Source organism: Schistocerca serialis, chromosome 2, assembly GCF_023864345.2.
Source record: "Schistocerca serialis cubense isolate TAMUIC-IGC-003099 chromosome 2, iqSchSeri2.2, whole genome shotgun sequence".
NCBI classification, from domain to species: domain Eukaryota; kingdom Metazoa; phylum Arthropoda; class Insecta; order Orthoptera; family Acrididae; genus Schistocerca; species Schistocerca serialis.
Window position 1 is genome coordinate 395,057,524 of NC_064639.1, and position 22,461 is coordinate 395,079,984.

Below are 22,461 nucleotides of genomic sequence, written 5' to 3' on the forward strand. Positions count from 1 at the left end.
AACTTAAACGTGAAGTAAATGTTTCCACGATCGATTCAGTCCCATGAAAAAGACATAAATATTAAAGCATAATACTCTGAGAAAAAATGAAACCATTAGCATCAAAAATGTGATTCTCTTTTATTGTTTCTATGAAAACTTACGTCGTTCTCCTAAACACTTGACGACAGTGTTTCATGTTTCCCGAGATTGTTGTTTCGTGTAAACTGCCACTTTACTGCACGTATTAAAGCGGCTGCGGAATAAACCAAAGAAGACCCGGGGCAATCACATAGACTGCCTGACAAAACAAAGCACACACACCACGACGTAAATGTGAATTATTACAGGTGTCTCAGCGTTTCACATGAAGTTTCATATCAGCGCACACTCCCTGCACAGTGAAAATCTCATTCTAGAAATATCCCACAGGCTGTCGCTAAGACACGTCTCCACAATATCCATTCTTCGAGAAGTACTAGTCCTGCAAGTTGCTCAAGAGAGCTTTTGTGAAGTTTAATTGGTAGGAGCTGTAGTAATGGCAGAAGTAAAGCTGTGAGGACGCGTCGTCCGTCGTGCTTTGATAGCTTAGTCGGTAGGATACTTCTCCACGAAAGGCAAAGGTCCCCATGTCGAGTCTCGATCCGGCACACAGTTTTAATCTTCCAGGAAGTAGTATGGCCGTCGTTCGTGTTCATTACTGTTGCCACGCCTGGAAAGCTATATTAAGGGTGGGGGTGGGGGGGGGTGAGCATCGTCAGGTGTTGAATGACCACTGTGAAGCACATTGAGATACCGCGTACTCACGTGAGACAGCGTCATCAGCACCTGGCAGAGACTGTAAGGGGATTTATTGTGAGTCTCCATTTGGACATTTGGTCGAATAGTGCAATATGCAGATTTTTGGGGTATTCGGCTGTGACAGCGCCCCGATGTCGGAATGTATGAGAACTTGAGCGCTGCTAAGCTCGTTGTCAAGGTTGTGTTCGACCACATCTGGCCGCGATAAGGGAGGAACGCCGTATTGTGTACCAAGTACGTCGTAGCCCCGTCACGTTTCCACTCTCCATCTCAGAACAAGTAACGATATCCCTGCAAAATTCTATGTTATTCTGCACTATTTACACACATCAGCAGCAGATGGACTAAGGAATTACCATCCTACGATCAAGGTGCCATGAACTTCACAACAGACAGTTGCGTTTGGAACGGTGCCGTGACCAGGAAGCATGGACTGCTGATTAATGACGTCGCATTGTGTTCAGCTATGAAGCACGGATCTACAGTACCGCGAATGACAATCGTCGGTGAGAATGGCGGCGATCTGGGAATAGGTTCCATTCTTCCAGTTCTTTGTAGAGGCACAGCAGTATTATTGCTGGAGTTGTGGTGTTGGAGCAATCGGGTATGACTTGATGTAACGGCTGGTAGTCACTGAGGGAAGGCCGAAAACACAACGGTACGTCACTGACACTCTGCGTCCTCAAGTGTTACCTCTAATGCGACAGCAACGTAGTAACATTTTCCAAAAAGACAATGCTCGTTCACACATGGCACTAGTGTATACGCACTGACTTCGAGACCCCTGTGGTCAGCAGTTCCCCCTGATACGTCCCGGATACAATATGTGTGGTAACATCCAGAAAGTAAAATCAATCTCAGTACCAGTATCTATGATAACAATGGCCGTTTACAACCGTTATGGGCCGTATTCTCTTTGGGAAGCATACAACAGCTTTAAGACACCGTCCCTAATCGAATATACCTGTGTCATATGCACTACGCATAAGCATCTCGGCCTTTCACAAGATCGGTGTGTTGTATCCCAGGAGGTGCCACTGGAACCTCAAATAAGCTTGGCATAGATTTAATATGAGTATTTCATCTCATAATATGAGTGTATTTCATCACAAATGGCTCGAGAATTTCATCTCAAAGTATACAATTTAGAGTGGCATAGCCGGAGTCCTGGTGTATATTGGCGTTATAGAATGTTCCTTACGTTAAACCAGAAGTGTATTATAATTATTAGAGTGTTGGATGTGGAAACCAAGTATAACATGAACATGTATGACACCAAATTAATTGATGTGTTGAATGGACAAAGTGTACTTCGTCGTGGTCGATTTGATTTTGCGTTAACAGAAGTCAAGTGAAACCTGGTCCAGCATGCTTTACCATTGCTTTGGTTCGTGTTGATTCAATAACAAGGTCATTGGCTAATAGTTTGGGAAGTTTCCAACCTCGTGATCTACTCACTTAAAGAATTTTCATGGTGACTCAGGCAAAAGTAATGACGCATACTGATACTTCGGGTACTTGTTTTCCTTTTTTTTACTGAAAAATCGAGTTGTATTCGTACTCGTAGAATATGTAAATTGTCTAACCATCACACTGTTTCAGTTTTGGTAAGAGATTCCGCTATTCATAAAAAAAGAAACTGCTCCGCTTGCCAACACTGGTCCCATATTCCACCAAAACACAGACATTCAAGCCGGAGCGGGTGCAGCGTCATATTGAGTGGCTCACAGTGCCAAATTCTTCGTTAATTTGACTCGATTTTTTCGTCATTGAAATAACGTCAGTTACCTTCTGATCCAATAAAGTTTCATTTCTTTTCCTACTGCCCTTCTGGGTATGCCATATTCTTTTTTTTTACGAGGCAGTGTATATAAGGAATATGTACAAGTTGGCTGCTGTAACTTGGCATTTGCATTATCAGCATCACAAAGTTAGGAATCGTTCGTTAGAGGGCTCCGTACTCTGCAGGGTTCTGGTCTCTTCAGTAAACATGATAATGGCAACTTAGTCGATAATCTAAATAGCATGCGCGTTTCACACTGACATCCGATTGTATACCCGCAAACTATAATGTCATTAATTACGCAGGGAGAGTCTAAAACATGCCGTCATAAATTGTTCATTCCGCAGCGTAAAAGAGTACGCAATGTTGCTGAAGTAGTTGACAGTCCACAGGACGCCGCAAAGTTATTCAGCGAAGTCAGTTTTTCAAGCTTTATTGCCTAAGTTCCATAGTTCACGTAAATTACTATCTTTTCAAGGAGAACATAACGGTGCGGAATAGCTTTGCCTCACCCTTCTGTCTGCTAATTCAATATTTATGACTTACATATGTTCATTTTTATTAAGCACGATGCGGTTTCTCCCTGAGTTACCAGCAGGTAGCATGATTGTTGCAACACTTATCCATAGTATCCTCACATAGAGTGTTTGTTAAAACACGTCCTTGTTTACCTCCAAGTGACACTTCTTAAAGGTACAACTTGTGGGCTTATTGTGGGCACAGTCTGACTAGTATATTCAACGTGTTTCTTTTTCTTACGACAGTTTAGCTATTATTTTTTGGTTTTCTAACTGCAATGTCATGTCGACGGACGTTATTTTAAAGTAATAAATATATCTTTCAAATTACGGCATCAGTTTTCAGCCACTGTTGTTAATGTACCAAAGATAAAGCATTCGGGGCTCATTATCACGCTTTGAATGTACTCGTATGTCACTTACAATAACTTCAGTGATTTACACATTGAAGATATCTTTACAGGCATCCATTTGAGCTGCAATTTCTTTTTTTTTCCACAACATTTCGATGACTGATCCAGTTATACTACGGCTATCAGATCAGTTCTGAAGAAACAGTGAAGTGGAACAGTACAGTCAGTGCGACCAACCGCCTCAAAACAAGCTCCATGGGTTATTTGAAGGAACCGCCGAACCAGTGACTGGTAACCCTCACCCCTCTCCCCGATCCAGTATGTTGATCTACAGGCTACAAGATAAACCACTGTTGTGATGGATAAAACAATGTTCCATCAGCCGCGCTGAAAAATCTTCGTATAATAGCTGACTTGGAACGTCGTTCTCATGCTGACAGTATTCGATACGTTATAACTATCCAGCATATGTGACGTCAGTTTTTCTCAATGTTCTCCTGTTTTTGCTCCCATAGGGTGCATGTAATATATGGCAACTTTATATCCGTTGTAACAAATCAGGTGGATTCTTTCCTCTTGCTATGTTTCAGTTCCCCCAAATGTTTCATTTATTTTTTGCAAATATCTTCATTAGTATCATTTCTATGACAAGAGAACAGTACCTAAAACTCGAATATTAATTCATGCTTAGGCAACTAATCTCTGTTTTGCCTGATTAGAAATCATAAATGTAGTTAATGTACCCAAAAAACGTACTAATTACAAATACCAGTAATTTCAAACTTCGTTATAATTATTCACATGCAAACATATTCCCAATTACTAACTTCTGTATATAGTAGAGAAGAAAGACAGATAAAAAATTGTAGCATTTACACAGCTAACTTTGGAAACGTGGTAGTAATATTCACATCCATTTAGGTTCGGAATAATTAGTATTTTCAACTAAATCTGACTGAAGGAGAATCAATATTTTCTCAAATTAGACAGCACAGTTTAACAACAATTATTGTTGTATCTAAAAGTTCACATTAAGAAGAATTTCTCTCCACTCTTCAGTTAAACCGGAGTGTACATTTTTAATTGTAAAACTATTCCAAACAACAACAAGTAAATGGAGTTTTAATTATTGCAAACTTAAAAGGAACATTCCATGTAGGCTTTCACGGCCGGCGTCTTTATCAGTAAACTCTTCCGGGCTAAGTTGCCGTGGTCGATCTGTAGAACTTCTTCTCCCTGACGTTTCGTTCTCAACTGCGGAGAACATCTTCCGAGGTGAGTCGACGACTGGCTGCTAGGAGCTGGGGCCGCCGCTTATATAGAGATCGTAGGGGGCGCCACCACACGTCACATGGCGTCGATGTGCAGCTATCTCTGGCTATCGTCTGTTCTCTCGATTGCAGGCAATCGATTGTCACGTGATTGATGCAACGTCGACCGCCATATCTTATCCAATTTTAATCCTTCTTCTTTACGATTAAAATTGTATTGATGTTTGTGGATTTCAATTGCCTCTCTATACATACGTGTATAATAGTGCGACGTCCTCGCTAGCACGCTTGTTTCACCAAATTTTATGTCGTGATCTCCATCCTTAAAAACATGTTCCGCTACTGCCGATTTGTCGATATGTCCCAAGCGACAGTTTCTTTTGTGCTCCGTCAACCGTGTATTGATGCTTCTTTTGGTAGTTCCTATGTAAACCCTGCCGCAACTACACGGAATTTTATATACCCCTGGGGTGGCTAGGGGGTGACGAGCATCTTTTGTTGATCTTAGGCATTCACTAATTTTCTTAGTAGGCCTAAAAATGGTCTCTACCTGAAACTTGGCTAGTACTTTTCCAATGCGATCCGTGATATTATGGATGAACGGAAGAAATACTTTTCCAGCTGATGGTTGTTGCTGTCTCCCATTTTTAGGCATTTTTCTATTTGGGTGAAGTGCTCGATTAATCTCGTTTTTTGTATAACCATTTTTCGCAAAGGCCATTCGTAAATCATTTAGTTCTTCTTGTAAGTAGCCTGGTTCACAAATATTATTGGCCCTATCCACTAGTGTTTTTATGACCCCCCTCTTTTGCCTAGGGTGGTGGTTTGAGTTCTTATGGAGGTAGCGATCGGTATGTGTACCTTTCCTGTAGACCTCATGGCCTAGGGTCCCATCCGCCCGTTTGATAACTGATACATCCAAGAAGTTAAGTTGTCCATTCTTCTCCTTCTCCATAGTAAATTTAATCTTTGGGTTGATGCTATTTAAGTGTACCAGAAAATCATTCAAGTCTTCTTCCTCACGATTCCATATTACAAAGGTATCATCCACATACCGATACCACTTCGAGGGGCTTTTTTTGGCCGACTGCAATGCTTGATGTTCAAAATATTCCATGAATAAATTCGCAATTGCGGGACTTAGGGGGCTTCCCATGGCTACCCCATCGATCTGTTCATAAAATTCAGTATAATGGTGAATTCAGTATAATTCAGTATAATGGTGAATTTTATGAACAGATCGATGGGGTAGCCATGGGAAGCCCCCTAAGTCCCGCAATTGCGAATTTATTCATGGAATATTTTGAACATCAAGCATTGCAGTCGGCCAAAAAAAGCCCCTCGAAGTGGTATCGGTATGTGGATGATACCTTTGTAATATGGAATCGTGAGGAAGAAGACTTGAATGATTTTCTGGTACACTTAAATAGCATCAACCCAAAGATTAAATTTACTATGGAGAAGGAGAAGAATGGACAACTTAACTTCTTGGATGTATCAGTTATCAAACGGGCGGATGGGACCCTAGGCCATGAGGTCTACAGGAAAGGTACACATACCGATCGCTACCTCCATAAGAACTCAAACCACCACCCTAGGCAAAAGAGGGGGGTCATAAAAACACTAGTGGATAGGGCCAATAATATTTGTGAACCAGGCTACTTACAAGAAGAACTAAATCATTTACGAATGGCCTTTGCGAAAAAATGGTTATACAAAAAACGAGATTAATCGAGCACTTCACCCAAATAGAAAAATGCCTAAAAATGGGAGACAGCAACAACCATCAGCTGGAAAAGTATTTCTTCCGTTCATCCATAATATCACGGATCGCATTGGAAAAGTACTAGCCAAGTTTCAGGTAGAGACCATTTTTAGGCCTACTAAGAAAATTAGTGAATGCCTAAGATCAACAAAAGATGCTCGTCACCCCCTAGCCACCCCAGGGGTATATAAAATTCCGTGTAGTTGCGGCAGGGTTTACATAGGAACTACCAAAAGAAGCATCAATACACGGTTGACGGAGCACAAAAGAAACTGTCGCTTGGGACATATCGACAAATCGGCAGTAGCGGAACATGTTTTTAGGGATGGAGATCACGACATAAAATTTGGTGAAACAAGCGTGCTAGCGAGGACGTCGCACTATTATACACGTATGTATAGAGAGGCAATTGAAATCCACAAACATCAATACAATTTTAATCGTAAAGAAGAAGGATTAAAATTGGATAAGATATGGCGGTCGACGTTGCATCAATCACGTGACAATCGATTGCCTGCAATCGAGAGAACAGACGATAGCCAGAGATAGCTGCACATCGACGCCATGTGACGTGTGGTGGCGCCCCCTACGATCTCTATATAAGCGGCGGCCCCAGCTCCTAGCAGCCAGTCGTCGACTCACCTCGGAAGATGTTCTCCGCAGTTGAGAACGAAACGTCAGGGAGAAGAAGTTCTACAGATCGACCACGACAACTTAGCCCGGAAGAGTTTACTGTTAAAAGGAACATTTTGGAACTACAATAACGCTTGCTGTCACAATAGGATCAGACAGTGAACTGCATTATTTCCGAATGGTGCACTGACTTTTTTCAAGGACAGTACTTGGAGACCTTTATTCAGTGACTGTTAACTATTTATTTGCCACACGTTAACAATTCCAATTTAATTGCTTTAGTGTTAGGTTACTGCACTCGAACAATCATATTACACGACGTCAACTGAGTGTAGTATGTAGCTAACCTTTTATCTGCGCATAAAGCGTGATAGATGAGACATGAGCTGGCCATAAACAGTAGGTTACTCAAATTAAAGTACTGTTGAAGTGTTTGAACTGCAACCCTGGTGCAGACAACATCATTTAAAATAGCCTACCTACAACAGCCAGCTTTCAGCCTCACACCGTGTTACAGCATATTTCATTTTACATTTACATTTCTATTAAAATCATCAATTTCACGTGATGCCATGCAAAACATGTGATTCTGCATGTTTTCATGGTCTGTGTCCAGCAGGTGTGAAATGTACAGTGTCACTTCACAGAATGTGCCGTATGAGTAATAGAGTGAGTTTCCAGTGGCGAGGCTGGAAATTAATATGAAATATCTGAAGCAGCAGTAATTTTGAAAAAATAAAATTGACTGTACGGATCAGTTAATTGCCTGCGTCGTATTGTAATTCAGAGATGTTTAAACCAGAACGTTATGAAAACAGATACGCCCAACATGCATATGGTACATGATATATGGAGCGGTATCCATGCCGACTCTGGCGACAGCGTGAAACGAAAGTGTGATCCATAATTGTGTTTAAAGACTGACTGGAATAAATCTGTGCTGATATGTAAAAGATAGATGACACTAAGAGAGTTTGCAGTACAGATGAAATTTGGTGACAGACTTCACGCCTCACGCCCTCTTAGAGTTTGTGAATCGTAATGAACCAGAACATGAATCTGTATTTTCATGTAACAAAAGAGCGAGAAATATGCAAATAAATGCATACTCCTCGTTTTATGGACACGCTAATGTAGTCTACATATGCAATAGTAAGATATATATTGACATTATATAGCGACATTATATAGCGAGGAAATTCACGCAGAGACATCGATAATGACAAGCAGATAATCCAGTTCATATATGCGAAGTAAAACTGTCATTCTTTTTAACTTCATACACGAAAAGCCTAACAACTTCCTGAGGCCAAAACACGCATATGATTTAAAATAAAATGCTTTTATGTTAATTACTGTCGTGGAAAGCAAACACAGCAGGATGGCTTCCCTTTATTAACAAACTTGCAATACTATTGATTTAGTTCTAGATTCCATCTACATGATGAAATATTATTTTATATTTGCTTTTTTCGCATTGATATATACTTTACGCAAAAACCTTATTTATTTCTAAATACACTACTGGCCATTAAAATTGCTACACCACGAAGATGACGTGTTACAGACGTGAAATTTAACCGACAGGAAGAAGATGCTGTGATATGCAAATGATTAGCTTTTCAGAGCATTCACACAAGGTTGGCACTGCAGGCAACACCTACAACGTGCTGACATGAGGAAAGTTTCCAACCGATTTCTCATACACAAACAGCAGTTGACCGGCATTGCCTGGTAAAACGTTGCTGTGAACACCTCGTATAAGTAGGAGAAATGCGTACCATCGCGTTTCCGACTTTGATAAGGTCTGATTGTAGCCTATCACGATTGCGGTTTGTCGTATTGCAACATTGCTGCTCGCGTTGGTCGAGATCCAATGACTATTTGCAGAATATGGAATCGGTGGGTTCAGGAGGGTAATACGGAACGCCGAGCTGGATCCCAACGGCCTCGTATCACTATCAGTCGAGTTGACAGGCATCTTATCCGCATGGCTGTAACGGATCGTGCAGCTATGTCTCGATCCCTGAGTCAGCAGATGGGGACGTTTGCAAGACAACAACCATCTGCACGAACAGTTCGACGACGTTCGCAGCAGCATCGACTATCAGCTCGGAGACCATGGCTGCGGTTACCCTTGACGCTGCACCACGGACAGGAGCGCCTGTGATGGTGTACTCAACGACGATCCTGGGTGCACGAATGGCAAAACTTAATTTTTTCGGATGAATCTAGGTTCTGTTTACAGCATCATAATGGTCGCATCCGCGTTTGGCGATATCGTGGTGAAGCGTGTATTCGTCATCGCCATACTTGCGTATCACCCGGCATGATGGTATGGGGTGCCATTGGTTACACGTCTCGGTCACTTCTTGTTCCACTGACGGCACTTTGAACGGTGGACGTTACATTTCAGATGTGTTACAACCCGTGACTCTACCCTTCATTCGATCCCTGCAAAACCCTACATTTCAGCAGGATAATGCACGACCGCATGTTGCAGGTCCTGTACAGGCCTTTCTGGATACAGAAAATGTTCGACTGCTGCCCTGGCTACCACATTCTCTAGATCTCTCACCAATTAAAAACGTCTGGTCAATGGTGGCCGAGCAACGGCTCGTCACAATACGCCAGTCGCTATTCTTGATGAACTGTGGTATCGTGTTAAAGCTGCATGGGCAGCTGTACCTGAACACTACATCCGAGCTGTGTTTGACACAATGCCCAGGCATGTCACGGCCGTTATTATGGCCAGAGGTGGTTGTTCTGGGTACTGATTTCTCAGGAGCTATGCATCCAAATTGCGTGAAAATGTAATCACATGTCAGTGCTAGTATAATATATTTCTCCAATGAATACCCTTTTATCATCTGCATTTCTTCTTGGTGTAGCAATTTTAATGGCCAGTAGTGTACATAGTTCAAGCATCTTTTGCTATCGTGCTGTGTCATTACTTCTCGTAAGAATGCAATTTTCGGAATCTGTATGCATTTTAGGTAACATATTGCTCTATTGACGCATCTGGATTCTTTTTGCAAGTTCTCCTCGATCCTTCAGAACTCATTGTGGTTTCCCAGCGAATTCACTACGATGCTTCCGTGTAAATGTTCTGTGCTTGTGAACGCATGTAATCGTGTATACGAGCTGTAATAACGGGGAAGGAGGCTTAAAGGACTTTTAAGTGTCCTTTCTATTGCACATTTTGCTATTACATGGAGGAACTGCAGCAATTGGTGGAGATTAGTGTTCAGTGCGGTGTAATAAATAATTTGAAGCACAGGTGTAGCTTGAGAGATAGCGAAACTCGTATGAAGCTAATTGTGTTGAGCCCAATTACTAAAGCTCTCTCTGTACCGATAAGTACATTTTGATCAGGGAAGCTAGGGAAGAAGGTTTTTTTTTTTTTTTTTTTTTTTTTTTTTTTTTTTTTTTTTTTTTTTTTTTTTTTTAAAGGACTTGTAGTCCGGGGTGATATGTTACAATACAGCATCACCGGTCTATTGCGGTCTAACTGTGTTGGTGAGGCAGTAATTTTCCACAGGGCAGTGACTGCGTCACTGCAATTCAATTTGGAGGTGTGGCGGTGGGACTTGTAGTCCCGTACCACCCTCTGACGGTGATAGTACTACATGAGTCAGGCAGAAAAATTTTGCCTAACATGGGCGGGTGAGGGTGTGGCGGTGGGACTTGTAGTCCCGTACCGTGTATGACGTCTGGGGAAGAAGTTAATTTGCCCCTACCTAATGAATTCTTATTGTAATATTCCGGCTGCGAGTGCCAGCGATGATTCATTACCGTGATTGGTGACGACAACGCTCTTTGCTGTAACGACAACGCTCCTTGCTGTGAAAAAAAAGGAGCATCTATGGTTTTTATAATTGTTGGAGATAAGGAATGCTGATTGGACATTGTTTTTTTTTTTTTTTTTTTTTTTTTTTTTTTTTTTTTTTTTTTTTTTTTTTTTGAGGTCAGATAAGTTTGCATATAGAAGTAATTTTGAAGCGCAAAGGAGATACAATTTGTAATCATAAATATCAAGAATAAAAAAAAAAAAATTAATTTGTGGGAAAGAAGGTAAGTATCGTTTACGAACTTTTATTCGATGTTGGATCCCCGGATCTTCATGAAACGATTAATGTGTTTAGCAATACAACGCATAGTGATTTCTTCGCAAATTAACAATACTGGGCGAATCTGCTACTATCACGATCCGAACGACGCGCAATATTTCGCCGTCAGTTTGTGTGTTAAAGATGTTCCCTAAACGACCAGTCTGATAGTCAGAAAATATCATACTGCCACTGTTGTTCAACCGTATCATTCTGAAAGTGTTTGCAGAAAATCTTACGACGACTGTGAGTATTTTAGCTGCCACGAGAGACGGAGTCTTCATAGCGAGTTGTAGCTGCTTTCTCCGATTTTACCTGACGTTCTCTGAGAATCGGAGAAACGGAAACCTCCGACCGACAACTCATCCTGTACCTGACCTGTTCTCTCCTTACAGCAGCCACGAATAAAACATATTCATCTCTGATCATATTTTTTCACTGATTGTTTGTATTAGATAGGTAAAAATTTTTGAAAGGCATGCAAACTAGGCAAAAAATCAATAGAGAGTTTTAAATGCAGTACCTGTCTCATCTGTGTGAAAGTCAATGGGCAAGCAAGTTAATTAATTTCTCTTTATAAGTAAGATTTAATTAAAAGACCTGATGTACACTTGAGAATATCATAGCCGCCTCTGCACCTCTGTTTATAAACGACTCAGTGAGCACAACAGCATTGCCAATGACGTGCTGTCCTGCCCAGTCCTAACACAAACACTGCCTTCTAGTACTGAGCAGGAACCTTGCTTCAGTCTACAAAACTATGCGAACTGTTTCAGCTCGAAGGCCGAGGTTAGCCCGCTCGAGGTTATTGTTGGAAAAATTTAGAAGCGCATGTGTTTCGAAAAACATGATTACGTAATATTTTTTATGGTATGAAAAGTTTTTCCTGGGTTTCTGATGTATAGTGCTCACAATTCCTACAGCGAAAATGTATTCATTTACTGATAAAAAGAAGGTGTGTTGAGATAAGTAGAAAACTTGCCCTGATGCACACTTACGTTGGAGTTAATGACGTCTTGCATTTTTTAATTTGTTTGTACATGTTGCGCAAAACTTTTACCAACGTGTGAGATGTCTTTATTCGACGGTTTAAAAGACTTCTATGTTTCGTTTAAGTAGAGGTTCCTAACACAAACTATTTTAATATGTAGGTCAATTACTTTATCGAAAAATACAATGGCTGAAAGGATCCACATAGTCAAAAGTGTCTTATATCTCTCAAAATGACCTCGTATAAATACGAGTAAAAAACATTGCAATGGATTACAAAGTAAGTCCGGACTGAAGTAAGACACATTAAATATTCGAAGCCATAGCCAATGTAATTACAATGAAGGAAGACTGTCTGGGTGAGTTGGTATATTTTACTTGGATAAACTTCAGATCCACGCAACTATTTCTGCGAAGCGCAGCTTGACAGTAGCGGGAGGAATGAGTCGTCATTGCCTGCAGACAACTTTCGCTTCTCCGTAATAGTAGTGTGGATCTGAAGATTACTGCTATTATGTGCGAAAACCAGTTAGCTGAATTAAACATACCATGTGACTCAGACACAGTTTACTTTATCATAATATAAAATTACGAAACTGAAGAGATACAGAACAAGCTAAAATTTATGGAGATAATACCAAAAACATAGGAATTAAAAGACAGTGGAAGTACTTAAAAATAACAAATTATGGTGAGATACACATCTTCAGATATTTTCCTAGAAGGAAAAGCAGTCAACCACAGAACTCTCGCAGTCACAATTAGTCTAAAGAAAACGAGTTCAACGGTGACTTTCTCTCCTCTCTAATACGTGTTCACTGCGTTACCCATGACGCCAGTCATTCGCTTTGTTTTCGGGTACTAAATTGAAGAATGGAAAGAAAGGCTCACAGAGCCCTGAAAACTTTTCAAAATGTGCGACATAATACAGGCCACTTGTCTAATCGTTAGTTATATCCGCAACACTGTGGCTCATTTTAACTTATTTCAGTATGCCAAAATAAGCGTCCTTTCTCGTTACTCTTCATTGTTAAGTACTTACTTATATTATGCGAATGACACTACTGAACACCCACAAGCTCACATATTGCTGGTCACATGAAGTCAGAGAATGTCCTTCTGAAATATGGCATCCCCAAGAGATTCGAGGAGGGGTAGAATTTTATGTTCATCCTCCGTGATGTAGCTGCTTCTATTCAGACTGCGTTCAATACTCATAAACCCACAACCCAATTCGTATACAATATCGCCTGGAATTTGTGCACGTGACATTTGTCGAGTATACTGTCAAGCAATGCTGGCATTTAGGTAACGTCCTTCACTCTACAATACGTTTACACCCCTAACCGTATGAAGCCAGACTCGTAACTCAAATCATAAATGACGAGATCCATAATCTACTTCTGCTTGAGTCAGTAGTGGTATGTGGGCAGTAAAAGGATATTCAGAAATGATTTTTGGATAGGTCTGGAGTCGAAAGATAATTTATTTGCTTTTTGATGTGACCTCCTTGGATTTACTAATAATCCATCTCAATATCAGTCCTTGTTAATTCATAGATGAAGATTTTCTTGCCTTTTTCGCTATGGCCACGTGAACGAGAAGGTTCTCATTCAGTGTTTCAACAACATTCGATGGTCCATTCTGTACCCTTCCCTGCGCACAATTATATTCTGTCCACTGGTTCCGTACACACATCATTAGCGCACCAGCTTGCACTCAGTAAGCTTATATTTCACCGTGTGAATATGAAGAATTGCTTACATAAAACATTACTGTCTTGTTCGACGTCGAAGACGCATACTGACGATTATTTTTATATTTCTGCAAAGTTTGATGGTTTCCTAGCAACTGAGCATGTCGCAACAGTGCCCGTGTCAGTAACACGAGAGAAGTGATGGAATTCAGAAATTTAAATGCTGTCACAATCTAATATTCTTAAGAGTACACTCTTATGTTAAAAGTTTAACACAATGTATAACAGTTAGAAATTCAGTATTTGTACTGAGGCGGCGTAACTGACTACGCGCCAATACCTGGAAATTTTTCATCCAGTATTTCAGAATGAAATATTTAGCGACTTGCAAGAAACTTTATACATAATCTGAATACTTTCAGAAACTTTTTTCTCGCTAACTCACGCCCACTCCGGCCCCCCTCCCGTCAGTAGACGAAAGGAAAAATGTTCATCGCTTACTATATTATCACTGTTCATGCAGTAAAGCTGAGTACCACGTATAACGTTTTAATTTATTACTTTTTTACTACCGACTCTGTCTGCAACACTTTGCGCACAGAATACATACATATCAACGAAAATACCTACACCACATACTTCAGGAGATACTAGTCATAAACAATTACAAGTATAAGAAACGAGCTACTGTTTAAAATCGTGCTTAACAAAACTTCAAAATCTACTACTACTACTATTTGAAACACACTTTTATCTATCTGGAATGTATCTGCAAAATTATATCATTGTCCGACCCATAGTTCAGATGATATGGTATCAGAAACATTTAGATGCGTAAAAAACTATTTTGTGCTTAAAATGAAGCGCAACTTACCAAGAATATATTCTTTCAATGTTCAGTAATGAGAGCACTTAGAGACTTACAATAAACTTTAAGGATAATTTGAAACCTTTCCTAAATTTTTTGTAGCTTACATTCTTGAAGTCAAATATTGTACATTAAGTTATTTGTAAAGTAATTAGACTTTTAAAGCTGTTTCGTTCATGGGAGTTCATTTCCTTAAAGAACAGAGGCTTTAGTGGTTGTAAATATCCTCCTACCCTTGACATAATACTCCTTGGTGTCGTAACTGTTGCATTTTTAATATTTCCAAACAACTTTCCAGCGCTATGTTGTACAAGAGCCAATGACAAGTTCGAGACCTGTATTCGCATCCAATACGGTTTCTGCGAAGCGATGTGCGTCGGAAAATACGTCTCCCAATACCAGTTAAACTCATCCAGGCCAGCAACAGTAAAGCAGAGAAGCTGTCAATACGCGCATACGGAATCTGCAAACCAACTATACTGAGAGGCCGATATTACATCGAATTTAAGCTCTCTGATTGGGGGCTTTGGCATATTACAGGATCGATACCGCGCAATTGTGCCCAGTATCAACGGAGACTACTAAAGTACTAACAAATGGCTTCACTCTTGTAACGAAAAAGCATAATCTAGCAGCAACTATACTATCCAGCCACTGTTAGACAGTGAAATTCCCAGATAATACTATATTAATCAGTGAATGCCCCCAGACGTACGGATATCATCCCACACTCACATCCCGTAGATCCCCAAGGTACTAACCCTTCGCAGAGATCAGATCGGAAAATAAATGTCTGTGTGCAAGTGCTGCCGTGGAAGGACTGGGCATTTCATGTTCCCCGAATTCTGTGATTTACGCAGAGCTAGGTGCGACTGCCGTTTTCTACGTCAATCTTGTTCCAGATTAAGGATGAGGCTGTCAGTGTGCTGCCCGTCAAGGTGACAGTGTCGCTCAGCACGTCAGTGGCCCATCACTCGTACCCGCTTATCGATGAACGTCACCGACCACACACGCCGTTCGTGAGCTGTGCCTACGCGGTCAGTCCAAAAAGTTCCGAGGTTAGTTTTATATCTGCCATACCAGTGACGTCGTCACAGTAATTAGGATGCATACGACTAGCCATTTGTGAGAAGGCAGTGTTAAGTTCTGGATGTGCGTGACACGACAATCAAAGAAGTTCTGCTATGAGAAGAGTTAGAACCCCAAAACATCACTCCTATTTGTCGAGCCGTACACCAGGCGAAAATCAGATTGGCATCCAATAGATGACTGGGCCGTGTCCAGGCACGTCTTCGGCCTGGAAGCTAATTGATTGCAGTAGAATTTCTTCTGTGATGAGTCCTGCTTCGAACGGAGCCCAGCTGCCAAGCGAAAATGTGTCTGGAGTCGTACCATACGGCCCGACAACCAGGAGTGGTGGTTTAGGGTGTCATGTCTTTTCTTGGGTCGTCAATCACGGCACCCTTACCAGCACAGCGGCACGTTGACGATATTGTACATCCAGTTTCGTTGACTTTTATGGAAAGCTGTCCTGAGTTTACAGTTCAGCAAGATAATGCCCACCTTCATAGGGCGAGTTTCTACAACTTCTCTTCGTGCTTCGCCAAAAAGGCCACCGGATGTTTCAATAAATGAAAACGTTTTATTATGGTAGGGAGCTCCAACCAGATAATGACTTTGACGATCCACCGCTCTAATTGGACAGCATTTGGCCCGATACCCGTCAAGACGACATCCAACAACTCTATCAATCAATGTCAGGCATTTAACTCATTTCATAAGGACCAGAGGTCGACCAAATTGCTCAATTTCGGAAGCTAATCCTTTTTTCTTTTTGTGTGTGTGTGTGTTTTTGTGTCATTGTGAATGGCAGTAGGAAGTACGAGGACGTTCGGTGAAATTCAGGAATACATGAATACTAGTCAGTTAGGAATGAAGTAAATAGGAAGTGCAGGAAAGCTAAGGCGAAATGGCTGTGGGGAAGACGTGAAGAACTGACAGCATGTAGAAAAGTCAAGAAAAGCTTAGGTGAAATTAAAAGCAATGTTGGTAAGGTTAAGAGGGCAATTTGATTTTCACTTTTAAATTCATAGGATTGGTGGAGAGAGTATACTGAAGGCCTCTGTGATGGAGAAGACTTGTCTGATGACTTGAAAGAAGAAGAAAGAGGAGTTGATATAGAACAGGTAGGGAGTCCAGTAATAGAAACACATTTTAAAAGAGCTTTGGAAGACATAAGGTCGAATAACACGAGAGGGATCGATAACACTCATCAGAATTTCTATAGTCATTCGAGAAAGTGGCTACAAATCGACTATTCACGTTGTATATTAAATGTATTTGCAGTGCGTATATGGGCACCTATCAGCTGTAGAACTAAATGACGACAATAAAAATTTGTCCCACATCGGGACTTGAACTCGAATTTCCTGCTTATTGCGAGCGGCCGTCTTACCATTAGGCTTTCCGTGCACGGCTCACGACCAGACCCAAACTTCCATACGTCGTGACCTATGCGTCATCAACCTGTGCTCGTACTTTCACTATTTACATTCCCGTACAGGATAGACGTTTTACTTGAAAGTCGCATGCCAGGTGTTTGTAGAGACTTCATTTAACAGCAATGTTATCAGCTAATCGTGTCATCGACATCGTTTCACCTTCAATTTTGAATTATTATTGCGGTCATTGATAGAGTGAACAAAAGGAGCGGAATATTGCAGTACTCCTTATACCGGTTACAATCCGAGTACTTCGCTCTTTGTGTTTCGTTCTTACTTTTTCCCTCATTTTGTACATTACCCATCGTTCACTATTGCTAACCCCTTTTTCCTAAGAAATTTGAACTCTTTGCGCCATTCTACAATGTCGAAAGCTTTTTGCAGGTTAATAAATCCTGTGAACATGTCTGGATTTCTTTAAAGTCAAGCGCCAGCTCATAACAGCCCCTCTGGTGCCTTTACCTTACTGAAGCCAAACTGATAATTGGGCAGTTAAGTTGTTCGTGCGATTGTTCTCACAATTATCTTCTTTTGCATTGTATAAGGTACTTTCCAAAAGGTTACCGGTATGTCGCCAGTTTCATACATGTTAAGAATAATGCTTCAATAAGTAATTGTGCACTGATAATATATGAAAAAGTCTATGTTGACAAAACCATGCAATTATTCAATAGTAAAAACATAATTAGATTTAAATCCGACCTCTAAATTTCAGGCTAAAATTAAGAAAACACTTAAGAGTTGTTACTTCCTCCTAACTAATTGGGAAGTATGTGACTGAATTTACATTAACCCCACTGCACCTCTGCTCCGGTCACATCCTAAGACCCATAAGAAAAACTGTCCCATCAGGCCAACTGTGAACTCTAGGAGAAGCCCTTCATATAAGTTAAATAACAAACTGCTTGTTCTGCTTAATACCTACTATAACTTTCAAAACGAATTCTCCATTAAGAACACATGTGAACTCATTGAAAAAATTAAACATGTTTATATTCCACCGACAGCCAGATTTGCACTACTTGACATAGTAAACCTTCATACTGACATCCCTGTAGATGACACCATAAACATAATCAGAAAAAAATCTACTCAAACATAAGAACGAAGCATGGCAGAGATCTGTGAGCTCATTTAGGTACTCGCCTTGGTGCTGTCATTCAATTACTTCAGTTTTATTAACGAAATATACAGACAGAAAGATGGGTTGGGAATGGGTAGCAGCCTAGGTGGAATGTTAGCAGATGTTTACATAAATCACTTACAACAGACATTTTTTGAAGCTAATAGTCATATCAACAGCAAAATCATCTACTACAAAGACATGTTGATGATACATTTATACTTTTTGACTGCACCAGTGAGGAAATAGCCACATTAGCACTAAAACTGAGTAGCATTCACAGAAACATTAAATACACCATTGAACATGAGACCAACAACAGATCAATTTTGTAGATGTAAAAATCACCAACAAAAACCATAAACATCATTTTGAGGTTTATAGTAAACTAACTTTCACTGAAGTATGTGTCAACAGCTCAGCTTGTCATCCAAACCAGCATAAAATGGCATATTTTAGATCCACACTGAACCACCTACACAAAATTCCTCTTGAACCAGTTAAAAAGGAAAAAGAAGTCAGTATCATTAAAACCATAGCCTCAAACAACGGATGGAGCCCTCTCATGATAGACAAACTATCACCAAAAAAATCCAAAAACCATCAGCCAACAAAACAGTGCATCAGAATTCCATGCAACCTACACAAGACACAGTAGAAAAGAGCAGGAAATGTGTTGCACCACATTTCTTAGGGAGTACATCCTACAAAACGAGCAACCTATTTACAATCACAATCATTGAAATAAGCTTCCACACAAACAAGAAACTCAAGCAGTTAGCAGTTCACAACTTAAAAATTAACAACCCCACATACGAAAAAAAAAAAAACCTGGCGTATAGAAACTCATATGTCAAAATTGCCCCTCCTACTATATAGGACAAACTGGAAGAAGCATCGAGACATGGTTCAAAGAGCATATAGATGCCATACTTTTGAACAACATTTCAAAATCCACATTTGCCATGGATACAACTACCAACAGTCATGGAATAAAGAGCACTGAAGAGCATGTACAAGTATTGCACCATGCTGAGAAAGGTAGCCTTATGAATTTGCTTGAGGAGATTTAAATATATGTACACAAAAGCAAATCACCACAAAATCTCCTCAATGAACAAACCAAGTTAGCCAATGCAGCCTTTCTTCAAAATTTCATTCACCCGCTTTCAAATGTAAAGTAAAAAATGAAAAAGTTCACTTTTGCAATATTTGTAATATTTATATATGCACAACCATCCCGACCCATTTGCTGTGAATTCAATGTGCGCGATAATATGCCCATAGTTGTACATTTGTTTGTGTATTTCTCGCCCTTATGATTTACTTTAGTTCCAATGTATACTACAATATCTGTATAATATCACTGCAGTAACACTTTGTAGCTGACTTCTTTATTACTTTATCTTAATTTTAATCAGTTCTCTTTCAATGTAAATAGTAAGTAACATAACATTAGCAATTTGTAAATATCTACTGTCACATTCATGTACATAAGGAAATATCTCTGAGAGTTGAAGGCCTTGGCATTGTTATGGTTGTAATATCGCCGTCTTTGAATGCTTACCTATATGTGATGGAACTTCTAAGTGTATGAGTGTTGCATTACATTATGCGCACATACACACAAAAAAGTGCATTGTACAGTTTTCGATGTTGCAAGATGATAAACAACCTGCACAGGAACGTAATGGTGCGAATTCTTCATTGTAAGTAACCGAAACATTTTGCATTTAATAATAAAAATTTGTTTATATCACTTAAAATCGTCGTGATGCGCAATTACGTTTAAAAGGACGCTGTCTCACATCTTGTTTTGGTAGTAGGGCATCACCACCTCAAGGAAATTTCGTCAGTTGGGGAAACAAAACTCAACATGTTATGTAAAATGTGAACTACCCATCTGAAGATGATACCATCGGTTCGAAACCGGTGACGACGCTATTTAAACAAATAAGTAGCATTATAAAAAGTGGATGGTTGCTGTAATCTTCTGTGTGAGAGTCAACCTATATTTCGTACACAGCCACTGGCTCAATATGTCAGTTTTTAACAAAATAGTATCAATCATATATGATGGAGATGTATTCCAAAGGTGCTTTTGTCAGAAATAAGCTAGAAATATCTCTGTATCGAAGTTCAGTCAGCATTTTTTTCACCTGAGCAATTCTACGCCTTTCGTGTTATTGTACAGATTTACAGTTTCAAATGTAACATAATTAAACGTGAAAACGCTGCAACTTGAAAATAAACACCAACTATAAAATGAAGACAGAAATAAAACACAAGATATTTCATATCTCAAAAATTTAAAAAAATATATATGTGTAGAACAATATGTGTAGACTACACACATATGGAAAAGACTTCTTGTGCATCCCAATATGATACCTGGCACTAAAGTGAACACATATCGGGCACGCGAACAGCGATATAGAGATATTTGTAGCTATATTTGAGAAATTGGTCTTTGGAATACCAATTCATCATATAAAACTGAATTTGTAGCTGCCGATGTTATGTTTTGAGTTAGTCAAATGTCGAAATGAAAAACAAAATATCCGGGGGAAGGCTGGGGGAGGGAATTTGAAAAAAATTACCATCTTGACAAATCTGGGAGCAGTGCTGTAGAACATTTATGTGAAAATTTTTTTAGTACCTGTTAACGTTTCGAGCGCATTCGCTCAGAAATATTAAATTAATTATTTTTTCCACGTCGGTGTGCCACCCCTTAAAGGCCGTGTGGACGTGTACAAAAAACAAGTGTGTCTCATTTTGTTCTACTCTACAAAAAATTCAAAGCCGATCCCTTGCGTATGTTTACCCGTGTGTGTGTTAACATGACCAAAATTTGTTGAGGATTCTTACGTTCTCTGATAGCCAACTGCACTTCAGTAGATATCAACTCGTTTGTTTGTTAGTGAGACTTCTGGCATTGTCTGAACATCAAGTGAAATCATTGGCTTATTTATTTCTTGAAATGTACACTATTCTACAGCTTGCTGTATTACTTTTTTGAACTTGAGCCACAGTTCTTCTTCATACTACCTCAGTCGTTACTCAGCTGAGGAATAAGAAAACCTCCCATCCATTTTTCTGATTTTGCATATTTCTCTGTTCACTTTTCTATCGCTTTGTACCTTGATTCCCTTGTTGCTACCATTCTTGTGTATTGTGCCTACCATTCGGTATACTAACGTGTTCCTTCTCATAGTAACAAATTTGTATAGCGTCTTTTCCTCACCTACTATTTTCAGTACATGTTGTGTATTTAATTTATATCAATACCAGTCACAGAACTGATGATGCTTCAGTTTCAACTTATGTGGATTTCTCTATCGCTGACATTTCTGTTCTGCATAAAGCTGTGTTCCTTGAGTACTAATTCCGGAAACAACTTCTTCATAAGAAGCATAAGATACCAGAGAACAACTCATGTTAACGAATAATTTCATTACCAGCTCTAAAATTAACTTCAGTGAGACAAGACAGTAGTTTGGTACATATTTCCTGCGATTGTTCTTAAAGACTGGAGAGGCAAGCATCTTTCTACAATCAAATGGGAAGCTTTGTTGTTCCAGGGACATATGATGGCCTTTGTAGAAAGAGTCGAAGGTCTTCCATATGATCGATATGGAGTTTAACAGATAATCAGTCCGATGTGATAATGTTTTCCCTGTCGGCTTCTTTAGTTGTGGGTCTACAATACCACTGAATGTGTGTCACAGATTTTCCGCTACCTGCTTCCTACAGCTGAAAGATTTCTGTTGGCTACTGAAGTAGTTTGTGTTTGCTATGGTTGCTCTTGGATACCAGAAATTACTGGCTAAGATTCAGTTTTTCAATAGTTGCCAATCTGAGTGTGTCGTCTAACAAATTGCTTAAAATAATTTTCTTGAAATATGTTTAGTACACTACATCAGTGGCCAATACTAGCGCCGGATTACTACGTATTTTAGTTCACCTTCGACCCTCATATTTATCTACATTACATCGCAAACAGACAGTATCTAAGACTACAATTTGGTCGTTACCATTTTATTCCGGTCTATAAAAAACCACTGATATTTA